A 9622-nucleotide genomic window follows, 5' to 3' on the forward strand; every position below is an offset into this window, starting at 1 on the left:
CGCATGCATGTGGAGTTCGCTTGCAGTGGCTAGAAGCCCTGGCGTGCCCACTCTCCTCCGTCTCTCTCTCTCTCTCTCTCTCTCTCTCTCTCTCTCTCTCTGCCTCTTTCTCTCTCTGTCTGTCACTCTCAAATAAATAAATAAAAATTTTAAAAAATTTTCTAAATTGTCCTTCTCAAGAAGAAATACACATCTGCGTCACAAGATGCTTTGAGAAATCTTATTCACTATTCATGCATCCTCTTCCTCTTGCCCCTCATTCTCTACCCTCTTTGGGTGGTAGGACCTTAGAGACTTGTTTGATGTGAATATCTACAGTGGCCTACTTATCAAAAGTTTCCCATTTACATGAGTGTTGCTCTTACTGCTAGCCCAAGAACCTCCTCCAGGGAAATGATAGGAGACACGAAGAAGTCTCAAAACTCATCAGAGCCGAAAATTAAAAGCCGCTGAGGGGGCTAGAGCTTAGCAGTCAAGACATGTGCTGGAAAAGCCAAAGGACTCAAGTTTGATTCCCAAGTACCCATGTAAAGCCAGATGCACAAAGTGGTGCTTGTGTGAGGTTATTTGCAGTGGCTAGAGGCCTTGACGCACCCATTCACTGTTTTCTCTCTAATAAATAAAATATTTTAGGCTGGAGAGATTGCTTAGTGCTTAAGGTGCTTGCCTGTGATGCCTAAGGACCCAGGTTCGATTCCCCAGGACCTATGTAAGCCAGATACACAAGGTGGTGCATGCATCTGGAGTTCATTTGCCGTGGCTAGAGGCCCTGGTGTGACCATTCTGTCTCTGTCTGCATCTTTATCTCTATCTCAAATAAATAAGTAAATAAAATGATTTTAAAATAATTTTTAAAAATCTGCTGAGAGCTCAACAGACTTCTAACATGCCCACCAAGGCTCAGGGAACATTGCAGAAAGGGGGTGGAAAGAATATAAGAGTCAGATGTTGGGAAGGCATATTCTGAAGCATTTAACCCCTGAGACTGACTGGTGCATTTATGACCCCACAGTAGTTACAGATAATCCCACTGGGGAGGCTCCTTAGAAGAATGGGGGCAGAGAAGAGGGGACATATGCATATAACCTGATGGGAATATTACCAAATTGTAACAGATTCATATATTAAAGTTCTAAACAAATAAACAAACCAACAAATTAAGTGCTCACTTTAACTCAGAAAACAATCTCCATAGCAAAAAGTGCTATGATTTTTCTATCTGTAGCTAAGTACTTCAGTGCTTCCATCAAGGTCTTTCACTTTTAATTTTTATTCCTGTGATGCAGGGAATTGTACTCAGGGTCTTGTGTATACTAACTATTAGTGTTACTCAGGTATACCTCCAATCTTTTCTTAGTGCAGAGTCAAACAAATTAACATAGATATTTATTTATTTTTCCTATTTTGTGACAGGGTTTGTGGTGTTGCCCAGGCTACTATCAAACTCTCAGGCTTAAGCTATTGTCCTGCCTCAGTCTCCTGGGATACAGGTGTGTGGCACCTCTTCCACTTCTCCCCTTCTTTCTTATGCTCTTTCTTCTGTATGATTTTAAGCACTTTCCTTTTGAGAACATGAAGGATAATTTGTAGAGACAGTTCCCATCCTTTATTTCCTTCTCTCTCTCTCTCTCTCCACATGATACTCATTATGTGAGGGACTATGACCTATGAACCAGTCTGCTGTTGATGGCAATGTCATTTCTAGTAAATCACTGTGGCTATTGCCCATGTGGAATCAGGCCTAGAGTAAAATACTCAGAAGCACTATTGCTGGGCAGAATGGCAAATGCATCTGTAATTTTGATAAATACTGCCCAATTTCTTTCTATTGAGGTTCTGACATTGTATAATTCTATAGCAAGATATGAATGATTATATTTTCCTATAGCCTTGTTCTTAAAATGACCCACAGACTACATAACTTGATCCAAAATTAGAAACTGTGACCCAGCAGGGAACATTCTTGACTTATCCCTTTCCCAGAACCAGACCTGGCTCCATAGACCTGCCAAAGAAATGCTAGTACATTCACCATTTTTCCGATACTGATACAATCAGATACCTTTAGAGGAATTTATATAAATTATATTAATGTGTTCATCAACACTAAAATTTCTTGTGCTTTTCTATTTCCCTCAATGCTCAACAGTTTCTATATTGAATCTCCAACAACATGGATTAGCATGGTTGTTCACCAGTGGGTTTTTCCTTTTTTTTTTTTTTTTTTTTTTTTGAGGTAGGATCTCACTCTAGTCCAGGCTGTCCTGGAATTCACTATGTATTCTCAGGGTGGCCTCAAACTCACAGTGATCCTCCTACCTCTGCCTCCTGAGTGCTGGGATTAAATGAGTGTGCCACCATACCCAGCTTCATTATTATTTTTATTACTGGGGATTAAATGAAGGGTCTGTTGTTGTGAAACAGAAGCTCGGCCACTGAGCTATAAACCCAACTAGTGAGGCTTCATTAATTTGAGGCTTATCAAAGATTGTTCAGAACTACGGACGATTAGTCTGTCAACAGGAAAAGGATGGTTGACTCCATGTCAACAGGTAAAGCACCCCAGCATGGCAGCTAGGGCCCAGGTGAAAACACAAAGGAATTGATGAGATGAGCAAGAGTGCTGCTTCCATGGTGAGCCTGACAACCTGAGCCACGGTGATGGAGACAGACACTGAGGATACCCAAAATGCACCAAAGGAGAAATCCAGGAGCTGCTGAGAGCTCAACACTAATGTAGACTTAAAACACACCCACCAAGGCTCAGGGTATTTTGCACAAGAGGGGGCCAAAAGAATGTAAGAACCACAGGGTGGGAAGTAATAGCCAGAGGCATTTCCCACTCCCACAATGACTGACTGCTGCTCTCACAATTCATAACACACAACTGTGGGGTGAATACCAGCAATCCCACTAAAGGGGGCTCTCAGTGGAGTGGGGCCAGAGAGGAGAGGAATGATGGTACCAACACATGATGTATCCATACAAAGTTTCAACTTAATAAAAACAAAAACTATTTTGGGATTGTGCTAACTAGGTATGAGGGTGTGGTGTGCTTCAGGGACACTTACACTTATTATACACAAGATCCTGAAGACACTATCCTGCATCACAAGAATAAAAGTATTTGGAAGGTGCTTATCAAGCTACTCAAACCCTTCTGGCTAGTAAGAGAAGGTAGGCTTATCATCCACGTCCTTTAAAGTGATTTTGAAAGAATAAAAAGGAGATCAGCCCAACAGGAAGGTAAAATTTATACTGTGTTGTTAACTAATCAGTTAAGATTTTATTCAACTGTTGACCTTGGCCTCTTCTATCTGAATCATGTGAAGTGCCTGTTGAAAGGCTGAGTTTTTAGGTTGCACTTTATATCTAGTTGCCAACTCATTTTCTCTTGCCAACCTACTTACCTGCCTTTGTTCTGGTCATTATCACTTTCATCAGTAATTGTTGACTAAAAGCCAAAAAGCCATGTACTACACACCATGCAGATGCTTTGTAATGAACTTAGTTTCTCTAGCCTTGATTCTTAAACAATAATATTGCCTCCCTTCCTCCCTCCCTCCCTTCTTTCCTTCCTTCCTTTTTTTCCCTTCTTCTCCTCTCCTACTTTGTATTCCTTCCCTTCCTCTCTTATTTTTTCTCCTCTCTCTCTTTCTCTTTTTCATGAATTTTCAAAACATATATAGGGCTGGAGAGATGGCTTAGCAGTTAAGCATTTGCCTGTGAAGCCTAAGGACCCCGGTTCGAGGCTCGGTTCCCCAGGTCCCAGGTTAGCCAGATGCACAAGGGGGCGCACGCGTCTGGAGTTCGTTTGCAGAGGCTGGAAGCCCTGGCGCGCCCATTCTCTCTCTCTCCCTCTATCTGTCCTTCTCTCTGTGTCTGTCGCTCTCAAATAAATAAATAAAAATTTTAAAAAACATACATATTTTTGGGGGGGGGGTTCGAGGTAGGTTCTCACTCTAGCCCAGGCTGACTGGAGTTCACTATGTACTCTCAGGGTGGCCTCGAACTCACGGCAATCCTCCTACCTCTGCCTCCTGAGTGCTGTGATTAAAGGTATGTGACACCACTCCCGGGTTCAAAATATATTTTTTAAAGGCTTAAATATATTTTAATAAGGTAATGCTGCATAACTGCTCAATTTCTCAGAAAAAACTCCAAATGTAAGGTATCAGGGACAAATCAAACATGGTACACCAATAAAAAATGAATAGCATAACTACCTAAAATAGGCAAGGGTAAGAGCTACTGTCAGACCTTCAGTACACAGCAACCCTGTTCCCAAGATTGTACTAGGCCTATCAAGAAAAGATGCAAACAGCAACATCATAGACACAAAAGGGTCATTCTTGGGTGTTTATCACCCAAGAAAAAGATAGAGGCAAGTTAACACAAGATTTTTTTAAAGATATACTGAAATGAAAATCTAAGAGAAAATGTCTTCCTTAGGCCATGAAGGGGAAATACATGGGAGACAACAGAACCGTGTGTGTGCTGTAACCTCTGTGGACAGTTGTCTGAATTCTCACCTAGGAGCAAATGGAGGAATGGGGCTAGGTCATGGGGAGATGTTGATTTAGTGGCTTATGTGGCAGTGTCTCTAGGGCTCAGAGGTATAAAGATGGAAAAGCAATTAAAATATGGTGGACAAAACAAGGAATGATTATGATTACTGGGGTTCTGAGTCCACTTTCCTATGGTTCCCCAGCCCTTCAACATTCACAAAAGTTCAGGAATGCACCACACAGAATTGATTGAACAGTATAGTAAACCACACAGATCTTGGTTTGTTACATACCACCCTCCCTTGCCCTCTGCCTCCAAGCATACTCCCTAGATTAATACAGGTAGGGAAGACAGAGCTATTGGGAGGAATCCCTAACATTTACCCAGGGTAGAATTCTGGCTACTCCAAAAAGGGTCCTTCTTTTCAGGGTTGTGGGCATCAAGACACTGCAACTTTATTAGTATCTGCGACGTTTGTTTGGAGCAAATTCTGTTCCAGGAGCTGCACGGTTGAATGCAGGAGGAGTTCCACCAATGGCCCCAGTTCCTTCCATTGTAGCCGCTTGGCCCAAACATTCAGTTGTTGGTGGAGTCAATCCCAAGGCTCCATCCGGCATCATAGTGGCAGGTCCTGGAGGAGCTGGAGTACCAATTGACACAGGAGCAGGAGGCATAGCGCCTCTATTGCTTATTCCCATAGCACCTCCCAGAGCCATCTGGCCCATCCGTATCTCTTGCTCTCTCGCATCAGGGAAGGTTCCCTTGAATCCTTCCTGCTGTCGCATCATTTCTTCTTGTTGCCATCGCATTTCTTCCTCACGGCCCCTGTGTTCCTTCTCCTGCCTGAGTTCCAGCTGCCTTTACGTCTGAACTTCTTTGTTATGCAGCTCTTCCATTCTCCTAAGTTCTTCTTATGCATCTCTTCCATTCTCCTAAGTTTTTCTTGGCGCCTCATCAAGTCCTGCCTCATAAGCATGACCTGGTGCTCATGGAGAGCTGCTTCATCTCCATCTCCAGCTTCTCACCAGCTTCCTTGATGTTGCGGTCAGCCTGGTCCTGCTGCTGCTTCTCCATCTCAATGAGTGCTTTCCAGGGCATGGCATACTCATACTCAAAGGAGCTGTGCAAATCTGGGTGGCTGCTCTTGCTCCTTGTGAAATTGTTGGTTTTTAATAACAAGATTTTCTGGAAGTCCCTCTTCATCATCTAACTGGCCCATGGGCTCCACAGTCACAGGGCGAGGAAATGTGGTTAGCAGGAAGGGGCCTTCACTGCATCTGTCAAGAGTTTTTGGAGCAGCTGGCTTCCCTGAGAACTCAACAATGCCTTTTCCTGAGGCCTTCCTTGGTCATCCACGATAACGACAGCCCTTTCAACACGGCCAAACACAGAAAAGGCTTCTTCCAAAAGTTCATTGGACAGTGCTATGGCAGGCAAAGCGCACATGCAGCTGCTTTCCACGGAGTGGCATATTGTCCAGCTCCACTTTAGCAATTTCTGCTAGGGTTCTTGTTTCCAAGTGAATAAAGCCAAAGCCTTTATCCTTGTAAATGAAAACTTCTCCTGCCTTCCTATATTTCTCAAATAGTTTCCTCATTTCCTCCTCAATGATGTCAGGGGGAAGATTGCCCACAAACAGACGGCTACGTTAGTTGAAGGTCTTCTCTCCTGGTTTCCTAAAATTCTTCAGGTCAATAATCAAGCCTTCATTTTGGCTGCTGGCCTGCTGCCCATTTGCAGGTATTGGGGGTGGCAGTGGCTGCTGCTGCTTGTGGTGTGGCTGGTGGTGGTGTTGATGGTGCTTCCTTGGAGTATGGTTCAGCTTTTCCAAGTTAAAAGTCTTATTGCTCTGCATTTTTGCACCCTTCACTTCAATTGAATACAACAAAGTGCCTCCCAGTCCTCTCTAAACTCGCCTTACCCTACCGACAGTTCTCTGCTCAGAGTAACAGGAACGCTGCATGGCCTCTACCATCCGGAGAAAAGAGCATGTGACCGCCGGAAACCCTCAAAATATATTTTTTAAATTTATTTTTATTTTTATTTACTTATTTGAGAGTGACAGACAGAGAAAGAGGCAGAGAGAGAGAGAGAGAGAGAGAGAGAGAGAGAGAATGGGCGTGCCAGGGCCTCCAGCCACTGCAAATGAACTTCAGAGGCATGCATACTGTTGTGCATCTGGCTAACATGGGGAATCGAGCCTCGAACCGTGGTCCTTAGGCTACACAGGTAAGCACTTAACCGCTAAGCCATCTCTCCAGCCCTCAAAACATATTTTAAAATATTTTATTTATTTGAGAGAGAGAGAGAGAGGAAGAGATAGATAAAATGGGCATGCCAGGGCCTCTAGCCACTGCAAACAAACTCCAGATGTATGTGCCACCTTGTGCATCTGGCTTTATGTGGGTACAGGGGAAATGAACCTGGGTCCTTTGGCTTTGCAGGCAAGTGCCTTAACTGCAAAGCCATCTCTCTGGCCCTCAAAACATATTTTGTGAAAGTTTTCAAACATAGATGAAAGTAGAAAGAAAAACTCAATAACCTGTGTATATTTATTTTCACATCACAAGGTCTACTTGCCTAGTATGCTCAAGGTAAATAAATAACCATCTCGTAGCTAGTCTTCTTCATCTATATCCACAACAATATCCTTCTAGCTTTTGAAAACCCCATGCATTCCATTTGCAATTTCCATGTGCAGTTATATTTTCATATGCCTTTAAAATTCTTTGTTTTTCCATGGTGGAGTGTTCTGGGGGAGGAAACAAAAGAGGCCCATGGTAGGTAGAGGAAGGATGCCCCAGCTGGATATCTGATGCATTCCTTGGGCTGGTTGTTTCAGTCCACTTCAAGGATGGTACTATTCATTCTAGGGTCCTTGTGGGCTCTTAATCATAAGTTTTGTCCTGTTCATCTGTGTAACACCATATAGGAAGGGCCTTCGCTAAGGTTGTGTATTAGATCAGGAGGCACCCTGCTGTGGACTCCTCTGAAGATATTTCTGCTGTAACAGAAAGGTTTGTTTGGTTGTCAATTATTTTTCCAGTCTTCCACAGGTTTGGTGTCTGAATTTCACCAACCTTTTGCTCTTATCCTTCTGTCCCATGCAGCACTTAAATTCCAAAATACCCCATCCCATAAGAGTCTTTAATATCCGGTCTGAATTGTAAGTTAATCTTTCTTCCCTTTAAAAAAAAATGGTCATATGCAATTTAATAGTGTCATTTTATAGAGAAAACTTTAACTGTGATATGAAATGCTACTTTATGATTTTGAAGCCATAGTAAGCCAGTATTCAGAATCCTTTAACATCCTAAAATCCTACAACCTGATTGTCACTGACGTAGCCAAACTAGAGAGCAAGACAGATAGTGAAACCAATGAATTTTGTCTGAGTAGGTGTTCACAATGCTGTATTAGCTACAAGGAGATCAAGAGGAAACAACCTACCAAAACCCACAGGCATCACACAGTAATTCTCTCCATCATCTCAGAGTTACAAAGCTTCATAGCAAATTGTTGGAAAGGCTATTTCAAGATGAAGCTCTTGAGTGATCTTTAGTCCAGAAGTAAAAAAATGTCTTGCTTTTGGAACCACTTTTCATGAAACTGACATTTGCACAGCCTGATTTCTACATTCTACTCTCTCCAATAGTTTGCCATTAGCAAAAGTCTTTCATCATTAGGTGAACTCTGCCTAAAGGAGATGTATTTCTTCAGGCTTGAGACACCACGGATGTCTTATGAAAGACATAGTTTCAGTGCCAAAAACAAAGACTTGGGACACAAGGCTCATATTTCTTTGCCTAGCCAGTGCTGCTCTGTGACTGCCTATGCACTTGATTACTGACACTCTTTGGATTTTGGTTGAAGACTACTGAAAAAAAGACAATATACAAGGCATCCTGGAAATAAAATAAAGCAAATTTCACATTCTTTTATTTTATTTATTTATTTATTTTTAATTTCTTTTTATTTATTTATTTATTTGAGAGCGACAGACACAGAGAGAAAGACAGATAGAGGGAGAGAGAGAGAATGGGCGCGCCAGGGCTTCCAGCCACTGCAAACGAACTCCAGACACATGCGCCCCCTTGTGCATCTGGCTAACGTGGGACCTAGGGAAACCGAGCCTCGAACCGGGGTCCTTAGGCTTCACAGGCAAGCGCTTAACTGCTAAGCCATCTCTCCAGCCCCAAATTTCACATTCTTATTGCATCCTGTTTGGTTTGCTTATTTATTTTGTTTCTTGAGACATGTTCTTGCTGTGTGCCCCAGGCTGGTTTCAAATTGGAGATCCTTCTGCCACAGCCTGCTATTAGGGTTTGCAGTCATGTGGCACCATGCCTAGCTTCTTGTTGCAGTCTTAATGGCTTCACAGACCAGATCTGAATAAAAATAGGGAAAATGGAGCTATGCATGGTCCATGCCTTTAATCCCAGCACTCAGAAGGCAGAAGTAGCAGGATTACCATGAGTTCTAGGCCACCCTGAGAATGCATAGTGAATTCCAGGTCAGCCTGGGCTAGAGTGAGACCCTACCTTGAAAAACCAAAACGTAAAAGAGGGGGGGAGCAAGTAAAGAAATGTAAATTACAACAATAAATTACTTTTCCACTCATATAGTTGACACATATTTATTTTTTAATTTTTTTATTTTTATTTATTTATTTGAAAGTGACAGACAAAGAAAGAGGCAGAGAGAGAGAGAGAAAGAGAGAAAATGGGTGCGCCAAGGCCTCCAGCCCCTGAAAATGAACTCCAGACACATATGCCCCTTGTGCATCTGGTTAACGTGGGTGCTGGGGAATTGAGCCTCTAACCAGGGTCCTTAGGCTTCACAGGCAAGCACTTAACCACTAAACCATCTCTCCAGCCCAACAAATATTTCTTTTGGAAGGGTATATTAGTGACTTTTCTTATTGCTGTGACAAAGACCAGACAAAACCCACTTAAGGAAAGGAGGGTTCATTTTTGTCCACAGTTTAAGGGAGTAGCCCTTCATGGTGCAAAAAGGATGGCAGCAGGAGTATGAGGCTTCTGTTTACATTGCATCCATAGTCAACAGAATGAGAGGAATACTTGTGATTCATTCACATCACTTTTTTCTTCTT

At 42.7% G+C, this 9622-nt stretch overlaps 1 pseudogene; it reads right to left on the reverse strand.

The window, feature by feature from the left end:
- Nucleotides 1–4967: 4967 nt before the first annotated feature.
- On the reverse strand, nucleotides 4968–6446 carry LOC101613275 (annotated as a pseudogene).
- Between the last annotated feature and the right edge of the window lie 3176 nt (nucleotides 6447–9622).

This window comes from Jaculus jaculus, chromosome 1, assembly GCF_020740685.1.
Source record: "Jaculus jaculus isolate mJacJac1 chromosome 1, mJacJac1.mat.Y.cur, whole genome shotgun sequence".
Lineage (NCBI taxonomy): Eukaryota > Metazoa > Chordata > Mammalia > Rodentia > Dipodidae > Jaculus > Jaculus jaculus.